The sequence below is a fragment of the Cricetulus griseus genome, chromosome 6, assembly GCF_003668045.3.
Source record: "Cricetulus griseus strain 17A/GY chromosome 6, alternate assembly CriGri-PICRH-1.0, whole genome shotgun sequence".
Taxonomy (NCBI): domain Eukaryota; kingdom Metazoa; phylum Chordata; class Mammalia; order Rodentia; family Cricetidae; genus Cricetulus; species Cricetulus griseus.
The window spans coordinates 101,147,694-101,163,069 of NC_048599.1; positions in this window are offsets into that span (position 1 = coordinate 101,147,694).

Consider the following 15,376-nt stretch of genomic DNA (forward strand, 5'->3'; position numbering starts at 1 on the left):
CAATGAAATGGGAATAGAGAAAAGAAAGTCATGTGTGACTCTACCAGGGAGGGTTCTAGAAGGATCTTGAGACTTCCAGCTAATCCTCGGCTAGATTGTGTGGGTACAAAAAAATATTGTCAGGAGACATCCAAGAGAGATCACTTTAGCTTTATTCAGTGTGCTGGAGTTCGGAAGGTGAACTATGTCTCAAAATTCCAAGTTTGAAGATTGTCCATTAGAATTCTAGGATTGTGTAGAACTGTTACTTGGGTTCTATGTCAGCTTCAATGTAAGAACAATTGGATACTTCTGTTCCCAATATCCCCCAGGTCTGTAAGCAGGCAGTCCTTTGAAACCAAGCAAACTTAGCTTCTTTTTCCATGTATAAGTGAACAGCCTTTTAGCAAAATTTAATGATAAACGTTGAGAATAAAGATTCTGGTCTAACTAGCACTCCACCATAAGTTTGATGGTTTTGGTTCCATGCACATGGTGAATGTATGTTGGCACAATTGATAGGATGGTTGTGAGGAGCTAATATACAGATCCGCAGATTAAATTACTTTTCACCCCAAGTGATATTTCTATATGTGATTTTTCAAGGTTACAGAGAAGAGCAGTGTCAAGACATAAGAGCAATCAACCTGAGCTGTACGCTGGAACACAGAGACCTGCAGGTTTGCCCTCGTTGCCTAGAACAACTGGTAAAGTTTCGTTACAAATGTATTGGGAGAAAAAAATGTATGCCTGAAGATTTATATTTGTTTTGTAGATTCAGTAAAAATTCAAACACCTATCAATTGCTTTAAAACTATTTATGTCTCAAAATACACATGAAATTATTATTTCCATAATAAGAGAAAGGTTTATTTAGAACACATGCTATTTATATACTAAAATAAGGAATGAAGACCAGAAATATGAAGTTATTATATTTGTGTAACCATAACATACACTCAGTTCCAAATATATGTATCTTATTTTTCTGTTGAGTGCTAGCGTTTTGCCTCTATATAGCTTTCCAAGAAGCCAACTCAATTTCAATTGCATCTCAATGTTAGCTGTTACAGACAGATGAAACTGACATGTTGTGTTCCACAAATTCTACTCCAAAAGCCATTCATGGAAATGAAATCTGTTATCTTCTGACCCCTAGGCTTCAGATCACCCTCCCATATACTGGTTTCTTGATTTTTGTCAAGCGTTGAGCAAACGGGCTTAACTGTATGTTCAAAAGTAAACTCATACTTTAGCTATATCTCACATGTCTGACTGATCTGTTCTTCAGAATATAACAACCAAAGAATCAGATGAAAACTGAAGAGGCATCTGAAAAGTAATATCAGGCAAAGTTCATTCGCTTTATTCACAATGAAGCGTTATAGCCTCTCATTTAGAATCAACTTGCTCTTATTTTCACATGTATTCCAACCAGCTTGTTTACCTGAGAAGAAAATCATGTCAGAGGTGGGCATACAGACAATAAGAACAGCATCTACATGTCCCAGCTGCAAACCAAATGACCACTCAAGTTGGAAGAAATGGAAGACTGGAAAACACACACACACACACACACACACACACACACACACACACACACACACACACACACACCACCTCTAGGCTAGACATAACAGCAGAAAACAAGATTAAAATGTACATTTTATAATCTCAGGTGCATAGTGAAATGAAGATTCTGCATTGCCTGCTAACTCAACTTAGCAGTTCTGACACAATCACTTGGCTAAGAACAGGCTGTCACAGACCCAGGGAGAGATCCCTTAGGTTTACACTAGGGAAGAAAGGACAGGTCTCTTCTTTCATGCCTGAATGCAAACCCAGCTTCAGAGGCCCAGGAGGAACCCATCAGGGAAGGGGAGAGATAAGGGTTGGCAGCCAACATGACCAGTATTCACTTCCCCACAGAGGACAACCTGGACAGTCTCCGTGGCGAGCCTTTGATGTATGTGTACAGTGGCACAGGAAAGGCATGTCCTCACTCCTTCTGAGCAGCTTCCAGCAGGGCTTGGGACTGGAGGATGGCTTCTTCCTTTCAGTATTAAAGAAACAGGAAACAAAAAGAAGAAGAAAAACTCAAGACATACTTCCTAACCCGTTGTCTTCTCAAAGCAATAAACCTTGATTAAACAGAAAGCAGTATCAAATATATCATGCTAATTGGCCATTCTGTATGAATTGAGTCCCGTCTTTCTCTCCATAACTATTGTAACCTTGATGAAGTCGTGACTCTCAACAGGGTCCCTGTGTATCTTTGGTTTCTCCCACCCTCAAAAAAGGGCCTAATACCACGAGGAAAGTTTCTCGTTTTAAATAGATATGCTTGAGAATCTCTGTGTGTGTATTTGTGGGGCGTGTTGTGTATTTGTGGGTGTTTGTGCAATTGGCCAGAGTTTGGTGCCAAGAGTCTTCCTCTACTATTTCTCTCTCTTATTTTTAAGATGGGGTCTCTTACAGCATCCAGAACCCACCAACTGGTTAGAACCAAACTGGTCAGCAACCCTGAAAAATCCACCTGTCCTCCCCAACCCCTACCTGAGACACATCTGAACATCCTAACCTTTGGTATCTGCTGATTAGAAGAGTGAATAATAATAATAATAATAATAATAATAATAATAATAATAAAGAATGCTGCTAAGTTAGTGACTACTTTTAAGCTAACTTGTATTTAATGAATCCTATCATCTACATATGTTGAAAATGGAGTGGTACTTGTAAAAGGAGACAAATACTTAAAATCTCACAGACTCGCAGAAAAGACCCATTGGCTGAAATGACTTCAGAATAACCAAACGCGTGAAAACCATGAGCAATAAAACATCTGACCATTTTAAGTGTGAACACGCTGAAATTTGACTAGCATTGGGAAAAGGATCAAATTAAGTATCCTCCCCTTTTAGATCAAGTGTATTTTAAACATGAAGACTGAGTAAATATTAACCTGATGACAATAGATACTTTAATACAGGAAAAGAGGTTATTTAAAACTGCTCCTACTCTGAAAAAAAAATCTATTTTACCCCTTCCTTTTTATTCTGGAAAAGAAGTGGGGAGGCAAGGTAGAAACAGATGAGATGATTAAGCAGTGGAATTCCTTAGTGGCAGAGGCCAGCCTTCTGAACCAGACAAGCGAGGTGTGAAGCCAGGACTCAACTCTAATCAGCTGCAGGATCTTGACAAATTTCCTCATGTTTCTGAGTCTTTGTCACATAGGAACAAAACATATTTCAGAGACATCAAGTGCTTTGAGCAAATTCACAGTGAGGTTGTCATCACTATTATTAAGAAACTTTGTGTATAAATGTATATTCTGGTCAGATTTGTGTACAAAACAACCCACCTATTTTTAAAATATACAAAGAAAAAGGACAAATTAAATAGAGAGCTAAATGCTAGATCTTTAAAATGTAAAAAGCAGGCAGGTAGATAGGAAGCCTCTCTTCTGAGTCATCTCTGGATAGAGAATTGTCTATTATGACTTTGCTTGAACTCTGTTGCAGCACCACTCTGAGCCATTCTCTAGGCTCTTGACACTATAGGTACAAGTTGATGAAGAACTTAAACAATTTCTAGCTAATGTTGGCAAAAACAATGCCTATAGACGTAACTGAAGATCTGAGATCACAGCAAGAGAACTACTTTAGAACCTGTGTATCACTTCAAGTGTATAGGCGTCACTTGTAAAACAAAATCAGACCTCTACCTCTAAATAGCAGTTTTCAAGCCATGGTTATGTTTAGAGATCACTCATTGTTGAAGGGATCATATTAATACTGCAGTCTTTTGTTTAATAGAATGTTAATTCCCCTTTAATTCCTTTTCAAAAGAATCATTGGGGGGAAAGACACAAGTTTTGTCTCACTTTTGTATAATTCTTAATGTGCTGTGTTTCCTTTAGCATAGCAATAATTAGGTAGAAAGATTTATTTCTCCATTTTTGTCTGTGGATGGGAAGAATGAAAACAGCAGCATAGAATGAATGGCCTTGAAACTTGTTAAAAAAAAAAAAAAAACTCTCAGGAGCCAAACATTTAGCTTCACTTGAAATAAGGATTGTAACACCAGGAAAGTGTCTTCAGCCCTTCAGGGACTTTTCTTGAAGTCTGCAGAAAACCATGCTGATAGCACCTGAAGGATCAGGAGGGGATAGTTCAATTACAGTCAGAAAGAGCTGCAAAGAGGATCTGCACAGAATTCTCACAGTGCTCATTACCTCTGGCTTTCTGCCTTAGCAACTGCCATGTACTACATCAAGCGTGTAAATGTTCTATGCAGAATGCTTTTTTGTCACAGCCTTTGGGCCCTCGGGGCACACATAGGGCTAAAAGAAAGTTAGCATAAGACATCCGGGACCCAGTTCCTAACTTTTCAAAATGTTGAGGTTTTAATCATGAAAGTTATGGTGAATAAATATACCTAGATGCACTACAAACTGATTAGCTGCACAAAGCATGCAATAATCCTATAGAAGGCATAAGACGTGACCATCGTCCTCTGGAATTGGTGCCTGGTTTCCAATATGAGGCCTGAAAATTGAATCTGAGTCATTCAGCAAGGATTGTCCATGTGCCCTAATCCCTCTAATCTGTTTATGTTCTCTGAGTTCGAATAAAGTCTGGGCTTGGAGCTATCAAATTCTTAGTTTCCTGTTCAATCTGCTAACATTCTATAAAGCCACTCATCCATTCCACAATATTCGTGGAGCACCTGTGGGTACGAGGCATGAGGGATGGGCTCCTTACCCTTGTGTTGCTTTCAATATGTGGAAGAAATTAACATGTGTGCAAGCACACACTAGTATGAGTGTGTGTGTTTGCACGTACATGTGTATGTGTGTGTATGTGTGTCTGGAGTAGAAAAGGCCCCTTTGAAATGATTTTTAAGCCAGATTGATGAATGGTGATGATTAGAGCTTTCTGAGCAAAGAAAAGAATGTTCAAGGATTCTTGGGTCCTGGGACCTTAAAAGGTCAGCATGACGAAAGCAGAGCAGAAGGAAACAACATAGCTGCAAACATATCAGATCACACAGGACATTACAGGGTTGTTTAGTCTGGGCTTCCTAGTCAGGCATGGTGGTGTCTACCTGTAATTCCAGAACTCAGGAAGCTGATACTGGAAGATTACTTCATAGTCAAGATCAGGCAGGACTATATAGTAAGACCTAATCTAAAACCAAACTCCTGGGCGTCCTGTTATACACTGAGAAGGCTTTGAACAATTCTAAACAGGCCCATGAACACCTCTCTTTACCCACTAAATGTGCTAAATGGGCTGATCCTGGAACAGGAAATGGGTGGAGGCTTTTGCAAGCAGCCATACTGCTGGAGTAGTTCTCAGCATTGACTCCAAGAGGACTAGAAATTCGTGGCTGGGCACATAGCCCAAAGGATGTAGGGCTCTTGTCTGACATGCATGAGGCCCTGGGTTCAAACCTAGCAATTTGAGAGGTAGGTGCTGTAAACAAACACAGGTTTCTCTGGAGAAACATGCCAGCCTTGAAGAACAATATTGAGGATTACATAAGAAACAGAGAATGTGAAGCACCCCACCATCCCACATCATGAACGACACGTCGGGGCATACAGTAGGTGTGGATAAATTATGCTATTATCATTTTCCAGAAAGTGGCGCTTTCTTGGACCCCAAGAAATCTCCATTTTTAATAGTCAGTATCTCTATGTAGAAACTGGCTGAGACATGGAAATCACCTCATATAAATAAATACCTTCTTATTTGCATTCATTTTACATTTGGGACTAGAGGCTAGTGTTGAAAGAAAATGAATAGTCTACCAAATATATGAAAATCAATCAAAGCCTAAAAGCTCAAAGTATAAAGGTGTGCATGATGGCCTGTGGCCATGGTCCCAATTAGCTGCAAGGCTGAAGGGTCACTTGTGCCCAGGAGTATAAGAATAGCCTGGGCAATATTGAAAGACACCTCTCAAAATACAGAAAGAAAGAAGGTGAAAAAGGTTGGAGGAAGTAAGGGAAGGAGGAGAGGAAGGAAGGGAAAGAAAAAGTTGAAGTTGTGTTCAGTGCCATCATGGTACTTTTTTTCTTAATATCTGGTTAACATGTAGGGTGTATTTTATATTTCTCTCCTATCTTCTTCTTTCCAAATATTTGTACATTGTGTACATAGAAAATTTTCAAATACAAATTCTTATTTTATTTAGACAGTTTCTAAACTCTGATCAATCGTTCACTAAAGCAGAATATTTTATAAATCAATATTTGTCATTATAACATCACATTTTGAACTCTTTATGAAATCATAAACTAACATTACAGACTAAGTTTGATTGGTATTTTTACTCAAAACTATTTAAAATTAAGATACTGGCATGCCCTTATTAGCAAATGTTAATCCTTTACTGTAGGAAAATAAACAGTGCTCTGAGTGTTTCTATGTTTCCCCTGAATCACTGCTTATTTCATAAATATAGAAATGAACTCAGCTTGGTTTCAGGGGAAAAGTAGAACCCAATTTCAGAATATTGCATCAGTAATCATCTGAAGGCATCTGGAAAGCGCTCCCAGTCATAAAACCAGCTGCCCAATCATAAAACACAGGGAGTCCAAAGAGCCTGCAGCACTTGGCCCCTAACCTACAACATTCAGCCTTCCGTGTTTTCTCTGTATCTCTTTCTCTTATGCAAAGCAAAAGGCAGGTCGTTACTGAGAAGATATTCGAACACAGTGCCAATTACAGAACCCTCTATAAGGCTGTAAGTTATAAGATCACTAGAATACAAGTCTGGCTGAGAAAAAAAATAAACATGGCTACATCCAGAAATATCTGCATAAAATATTGTTGAAGAACAATTGACTAAATAGGCTTAGTTCTGTCCTCCAGCATTCCTTTTTAATAAAAAGTCATGTTCCTGATGTAGACTCGTAAATCAGTATGCCGCAGGTAAGCCACAGAATTCCCTCTACCATCACATGTGAATAAAATATGCTCTCCTCCAGCACTGCAGAAAATGACCACAGGTTGGCTCAGTCTTTCTTGGAAAATGAGTTAGGATAATAGAATAGCAAGGCTAGTAATGTATTTCCTTGGCTGTAGCCCTGGAAGGGAGTGAGAGTCTTGTCTGTCTTCCTTCCTAGCTTACCATTCCAGATGGAAGGAGTTGGGGTTTCAAAGCTGAAGGCACTAATGGAGGAAAAGAAAGGGGGAAAATGGTCAAAAATGATAGGACTCTATGGACAGCAAGAAGGAGCAAGAATTAGGGATGATAGGAAGGGGCTTGGAAGAAGGGAAGGGATCTGGAAGGAAGGGCTATCTGGGAATCCCCCACACTGTCTGAGATACTCTTGATGGAGACACAGGGAAGCTAGAATGATGACAACCATTCCTTTGTGCCTCCAGAAGATGAGAGCAGGACTAGAATTGATCACAAATCATAGAACAGGGAGAGGGTGGCTGATCCAGGAAGGGTGTGTGGTGCAAAGAAGTCCATGCTGGGGTAGTGTACACTGGGGGTGAGGGTGGGGTGGCAGCTCAGCAGTCTTCAGATTGTTCTCAGAAGAGAGAACTCACTGTGTGATATCTTAGACTAAGGGACCCTAGGAAAAGAAGAAAAGCCAGCTTTTATCCCATAGCTATGGACAATATCTTTGAGAACTTTAATTTCTCTTTTCCTCCCCCACAAACTTAAGATAAAACTACATCACACAATTTCAGAACCGAAGGTTGTCTAGAGCTCCCTTTCCATCTGGACTGAGCATCAACCTATAGCATGTGGAAAGCTCTCCGTCACTCACTCCTGAGCAACCCTGGTACTTCCCTAAATGAACACCTCTGGAGTATTTAGAAGCATAATAATCATGCTTTGAGTATAGTTCTTGCCACCACATTCAGAGAACTAAAAGCTTGGGCTATGCCCGTGACCTAGATCACAAAAGGAAACAACTTATCAGAAAAAAAAAAAAAAACAGCTGTCTTAAAATTTTTTAATAGACTTTTTAGAGCAGATTTATGTTCAGGGCAAAACTGAGCACAAGTCTAGTTCATTGTTGGTGAGACAGTACATCCAGCCACTTTGAAAGGCAGCTGGTCAGTGTCTTAGGGTTTCTATTGTTGTGAAGAGACACCATGACCATGGCAAATATTAAATTGATGTGATGGCTTACAATTTCAGAGGTTTAGCCCATTGTCATCATGGTGAGGAGTATGGGGTGTGCAGACAGACATGATCTTGACTGTAAGACTGGGCGGTATTAGTATTCAGGTATCTATACTGGCCTGTCCTTAGGACTCTGACAGGATACGCCCTGAGCTGCAACCACTAAGAGCACCTGTACACATTCACTACATTCCCTTTTAAAAGGGCCCTATCCACCTTTCATCTCTCTCTCTCTCTCTCTCTCTCTCTCTCTCTCTCTCTCTCTCTCTCTGCCTCTCCCTCTCCCTCTCCCTCCCTCTCCCTGCTCCCCTCTCTCTGCCTCTCTCTCTTTTCATCTGCTGCTCCTGTCCCCAAAGCCCACCCCCTCAGGGACACACTTCCTCCAAAAAGGCCACACCTCCTAGTAGTGCCACTCCCTTTGGGGACCATTTTCTTTCAAACCACCACAGTCAGCTTCTTTACAAAATTAAATGTACCATACAAGCCAGAAATCATACTTAATGGTATTTATTCAAATGAGTTAAAAGTTTACATCCAGACTGACTCAGTGGCTTGTGCCTATAATCCCAGCTCAGGACACTGAAGCAAAAGTTCTGCTGAAAGTTCAAGACTATTAATACTTCAGGACAGCCTGGGCTACAGAATAAGACACTGCCTTAAAAAAATGAAAGAAAAGAAAAGAAAACTTACATCCATGAAAAACCTGCTCATCACCTTGATTTGCAACTGCCAAATTGTGGAAGCAACCAAGAAATCCTACAGGAGGTAATGGGTAGTATATGGTGATTCATCTAAACAATGGCATAGTCTTTATACTCTTTAGCCATTATATGTGTGTGTGTGTGTGTGAGAGAGAGAGAGAGAGAGAGAGAGAGAGAGAGAGAGAGAGAGAGAGATACCTACACACAAGAAGACATCTAAGATCCTTAAGCATATGTTACTAATTAAAAGAAAGCTGTCCAAAATGCTACATGTTATATGATTCAACTATGACATCTGGAGAAAGCAGAACCATGGAGACAGTAAAAGGACCAGTGGTTGCCAGAAGTTGGGAAGGAGACAGTGGTGCATGCATGATGTACAGAGGATTTTTAGAGTGAGGAATTTGTTACATCTGTCCAAACCCGTGGACTGTAGACTGAGTGAATCCTGATGTCAACTATGAACTTTGGGTGAAGATAGGTATGACTGTATGGCCACCAGCTATGATCAGTTCTGGTGAGAGTGCTGGCAATGAGGAAGGCTGTGTGCGTGTAAAAGTGGGGGCTACATGGACAATCTCTGTACCTGGCACTCAAGAAGTTTTGCCCGGGAAATCTTTGATAAGCAGCTTGCTGGTGGCATCTTAGGATTACTAACTCTTGGCTGAGCTGGTGCGCACACGTGTGTGTGTGTGTGTGTGTGTGTGTGTGAGAGAGAGAGAGAGAGAGAGAGAGAGAGAGAGAGAGAGAGAGAGAGAGAGAGGGAGGGAGGGAGAGACAGAGACAGAGACAAAGAGTTAGTTTTATGTCTGGTGCCATTTGGTTCTAAACACAACCCTGTAAAGTTAGTTTTATCGTTGCCATCATATCCATTTTACTGGAAAGGAAATGAGACTTGAGGAGACTAAGTGATTCTGCCAAAGGTCATTGTCAAATTGGACAGAGCCTGCGATATTAGTCATTACAACATGATGTTGTCTCGACCCACAAAGAGTATTACAATGTAACATACAAACATGCCTATTAATGATGATGAAATGAGAAAGACTGTACACTGGAATTCCATATGAAGCTATTTATAAATAAGTGAAAAAAGATCACAAGTCCCCCATCACCCCCCCTCCAGTGAGAGAGTTAAAGATCGACTTTGTGTCGAGGAACTTTTTGTGTGTCTTGAAGTGATATTCGCAAACCTTTTTCTAGCAAAAGGAGCAAAAAAAAAAAAAAAAAAAACAGCTAAAAGTTTTCCAATATAAGAAATTTAAGTCGTTTCTAATGATTTATGCCCCAACTAAAAAAGAAAAACTGTTCCTCATTATGTGTAAAATATGACTTCTTCACTTTTTAATGATTTATGGGTTGTACCTCACACTGCGCCCTCGCAGGGCATGTACAAAGGTAAGACTGAGATCATTAATAATGCACAGGACGCCCACATCTGGCTGGTCCTCCCAGGTGAATCAAGCCAAAGCCTGATTTAACAGATGGACACTGCACTGTTTCCTGATGGTAAAATCACCAGATGTTTAGAGATTCCAGAAGTACAGAGACAGGAGGAATGTGTTAATGATGAGGTTTGCTAGCATCGCTTTGAATTATCTGACTTTTCAACACTGCCTTTTTATTTTAATACATTGAATATATACATATATTATATATATTGTGCTATTATTTGAAATTTAATTAAAATAAGGTTCCCTCCCCCTAGAATATTCTAAAATTAAGCAACAAGGTACATATTCTTACATGCTGTCACCACACATTATTTCAAGTTTGACATTTTTACTTGTTTTATTTCTCACCGACTTTCATCTGCAGAAGCTCTTATAGTAACCTGGGGCAGGGGCCTTCTGGCAAAGATCTGTGGTTCTTGCTAGGCTCTTTCCCTGGGCTGTGCAGGGAACCCTCTACCTCTGCTGGGGGCGAGGGTACAGCTACCTTGTTACAACACTTCCCCAGGCTGTATCCATTATTTTTAACACTCTCAATCTTAGACAACTTGAGTCCAGACCTATTCAAGAAGAGAAAAGTATGAAGAAAGCCAGCAATAGGGATGATAGGGAGTGGAGCTAAAACAATCAGCCAGTAGGGCTACAGGAAGAATTTCATTCTGCCATGAGTAGGAGGAGCATAAAATCGACAGCCACATAAGAAGAAAGACCAAAGTTCAAATCCTGACACCAGTAGTTACTAACCAACTGATTTTACCCTTGGACAAGTCACTTGGTCACTGTACCTTGGATCTCAGCTTTCTCCTCTGCTCATACTTCCAAGGATTGTGTTAAAGATAAAATTATGGAACGGAACGGACAGGAACACACTTTGGACTTTGGAAAGAATAAATCCTTAGATAAAAAGAAACCAGAGTGATAACATGTGGACTTCAAGCATACTTCCTTCAGGATATTTCTGTGTTGGGATCTGGGTTATACTAGCTTTAATTCAATTGCTGCTTTCGGCAACCAAGGTCAATATCGTGTGCTTTCCTTAGATAAAAATGCTTACCTTAGAACTGGAAGCTGGCTACCCCATCCTCCAGCACAGCTATTCACTACAGTTCCTCAATCAGATGCTAGGACAATGGCCTCCTGAGCCCATCTATCTACAGAAATAAGCTATAGTTAAAAACAAGAAAAAGAGGAGACTTTCTCCAAGGACTTAACTGTGTGTTTTTAACAGGGTAAAGTTGCCCCAGGGTTAAGCACTGTGTTGCCAACCTGTAGAACATAGAGGCTCAGCCCCAAACAGTAAGGTTCAACTTCCCTTCATATTCTCCCTCAAATGCCTGCTGGATGTCTGTTTAATTAGTGAGAAAACAGTGATTCCCAGAGATTATAGAGTCTTTAGTGTTCACGAGGAGAGAGTCCCAAATGTTTTCCCAGCAGTATATACAATCATTTCCTACTTTTAAATAGTAGGCTGATCTGAATATTAACTACTTGCCAATTTCAACACACCTCTCCTATAAACATCCCCTTCCTGGGCAGGGAGGAAGCCCACACGATGTGGTCCTGTGTCGTTCTCTACCTCTCTCTTTTATGACTGGTGCAGAGCATCTGATTATTTCCAGGTGTTTTGGATTTTCTTGTGACCCCCTTGTTATTCCCCCCCTTCAAGTTCCTTTGGCAATGAATGTGACCATGAGGTCCAAAGCCATAAAGGATGCATTCACCACTTCCCTCTTATGTCTGTCTCTTTATTTAACCACAAGTTCACTGTCTTTATCCATGCTAATTCCCTGAGGTATTCACACAGCATTTGGGTTGACTGCCTTAATTTTGATCTTCTCTAATCAGTCCCTGCCAGATGGCAGTTAAAGTTTAATGGCCCCTGTAAAAATAGTTCCCTTTCTTCTTTCATCAGTCATGTGTGTTTACTTAGCTAACTGCTGGATGTTCGGAATGAACACAAAGTGACCACCAGCAAAACGAATTCAACAAACACACTGGCTTAACACTTTTCATGGTAGCTAAAGATGTTGCCTGCTGCTCTCCACCAGACCATTTTCCTTACCTTTTATCATCTCTCCTTGACTGCTCTGTTAGTTTTCTTTCCTTTTTATCTCCTTTCTCAGGTTGCTAGAGGCCTGGCAGTCTTCAATATGAAGCAATTAAAGTGTGTAGACACATCTCAGTTCAATGGCATTTAAGTGCTAGATAGATGGCATTCGGCATATCAGCAGAGCTTTCCTCTCCACACCCGTAGGAGCCGAGAATCATTCTTTATGATTTAGAGAAAGAAGCAGAAGCAACTCAAGAGGCCACCCAAGAGGCCTTGATAGAAACTTGGCACCCTCAAGAAACAAAATAAAGAGGCAGATACATATAACAAAGCCATCTCTAAATAAATATTATGCCCTTTGTGTCTTTACTACATCCTACCACGAGTCCTGAGGGAGCCAGTCCAGAACTAGTAATTAAATAAGGACAGTACATGCCATTTTACAGATGAAGTAACTGAGATGAGTCATATTACCTGAAGTCTTGCCAGGCCACACACGTATCTCTAGAAGTACCCTGTCATTTAGATTTACAGTCAATTTATTAATATATGTAGGAGCTATTTAAGTGAAAAATAAAAGTAACCAAACAAAAGATTATCAGTATTTTTAAAACAAGCATTCAGGGTGACTTTATATACACACACTACTTAGAGCCTATAAAATATAGGTGTCTTGGTCAGGGACCAGCCAACTCTGGTCTGCAGGTCAAATGCAGCTCCCTATCTGTTTTTATAAATAAAGTTTTATTGGTGCACAGACATGTTCATTCTTTAGCACACTGTTTATGGTTGCTTTCACATTGTGGTGCTTCGCCATGTTGATTTGTTTCACCAGAGATTCTATGTCCTATGTCTATTTCTACTTTAAAAAAACTTTTTTTCATGGCACAGGAATGTTTATTAGATATTGTTGAACACTGATTGGAATGATGGTGATTTATAATAACATTTCAAATGTGAAAAGATTCTAGAGTCACCTATTAAAATGTCTGTTTTAATTATACTGGTCTCCTTGAAGTGTGAAGAAACTATAAATGTTGCCAGGTGGTGGTGGTGCACACCTTTGATCCCAGCACTTGGGAGGCAGAGGCAGGCAAATCTCTGAGTTCAAGGCCAGTCTAGTCCAGGGATACACAGAGAAACCCTGTTTCAAAGAAGAAGAAGAAGAAGAAGAAGAAGAAGAAGAAGAAGAAGAAGAAGAAGAAGAAGAAGAAGAAGAAGAAGAAGAAGAAGAAGAAGAAGAAGAAGAAGAGAAGCTACAAATGTTCAACAACTTTTAAAAAGCTTTATTTAATTTTTAATTATGTGTATGTGTTTCTACAAGCCAGTGCATGTGAGTGCAAGTGCCCTCCGAGGCCAGAAGAGGGCAACAGAGTCTCTGGAGCTGAGAGCCTGATGTGAATGCTGGGAACAGAACTCTGGGTCTCTGAAAGAGCAGGAAGTACTCTTAACCCCTGAGCCATCTATCTCTCTAACCCCTCAACAACTTCTTGATAATTTAGGAAGTATATATGGCCACCGTGTAATGTACAAAATAGACAAGTCATATCCTAACCGTGGGGGAAAATACTGATATTTAGCTAGGTTTGTAATGTATTGTTTGAAGAATGAATCATCTATGATCTATCTGGATTCTAGTTTTTTTCATCTAGAATCAGTGTGTTATGTATTCGATATTCTCTAGAGCCCCTTGCAGCATAAATATTCTAGTGCCCATCTTCCACCTTCCCTAAGTGAAAATATCCCTCATGCTTCCCCACCCCCCAAAAAAAGAAAAAAAAAACCCTTACACTCTCTCATAAGTTTATTTTAATCCCAGTTTTTTGTTTTTTGTTTTTTTGTTTTTTTAACAGTCCCTGCAGAAATACTTGAATTCTGGGCAATCTCAATCTGATTCTCAGGTGAGAAAAGACGAAATCGTAGTTTGTATTTTAGTCATGACTATATAATGAGAGACTTGTGGCACTGGAGAAATGAAAAAAAAAATGTGTACCTGGATAGAGGGCAAATTAGGCATCAGTTTTCCACCGAGTTTTTTGTGTGGAAACAGATCATTAATTAAGAAATGGAAATGGCAGCAGGGAGGGAAGGCTGGAGAGATGGCTCAGTCAATAAAGTAACCCATGACTGGAGTTTTAGTTCCAGCAAGCTTGAGGACTGGAGTTTTGTTTCTCAGAACCCATGTAAAAAGCCAGGTGTGGTGATACATGTACACACACGCACATACAATACACACAAAATATTTTAAAATTAAGCAAAAATGGTCATCTAAAAAAATCTTTCTAGAATGAAACAAATATATCCGTGTTATGGAGTAAGATTCAAAATTCAGCACAAATTTTAAAAGTAAAATACAGCCTTTCAAATTTTTAAAGTAAAATATAACTGTTCAAAAATATTGTTCATAAACAAAGAACTTTGGTGTTTATAGATGAGACACCCCTCCCTGTGTGCCTGTTTAATGTTCTTGGTGACCGGGCTTCTCTAAAGAGAAATTTGAAGGGACATTGCTTTATGAAAAATGAGCTCTGGGGGTCTAGCCAAAAAAAAAAAAAAAAATTCACTTGTGACTTTGAGTTGCTGTGTCTGAATTTATAGTCTGGCATCCCTGTGCCTCAAAACTTCTAACCAGCCTTAAGAAGTTGATTCCTCCAGTAAGTGAATGGAGTAGCTGATTTACGCATTCCCAGGACCCTTAAGTATGTTGTCCTCATGTTCAATAAATTACTGTGAGCAGAAGTCAAACAGCATACATCCACCAAATGATCTCCAAACACCTTTCTAAGCAAGGGAGACAGGGAGAGAAGATGAAAGATAGAGCAGGGTAAAAAATCCAGGAAATTCTGAACTAACTTGTAACTCCTCTCCAGGGGATCCAGTGCCCTCTTCTGGCCTCTAAAGGCACCTGCACTCATGTGCACATGCCCATGTAGAGACACATACACATGCAATTTTAAAAGTAAGTTAAAATATTTTTAAAGAAGAATTAAGCTGAAACACAACTTACATATTTGAATTTGCAAATTCATGTTGACACC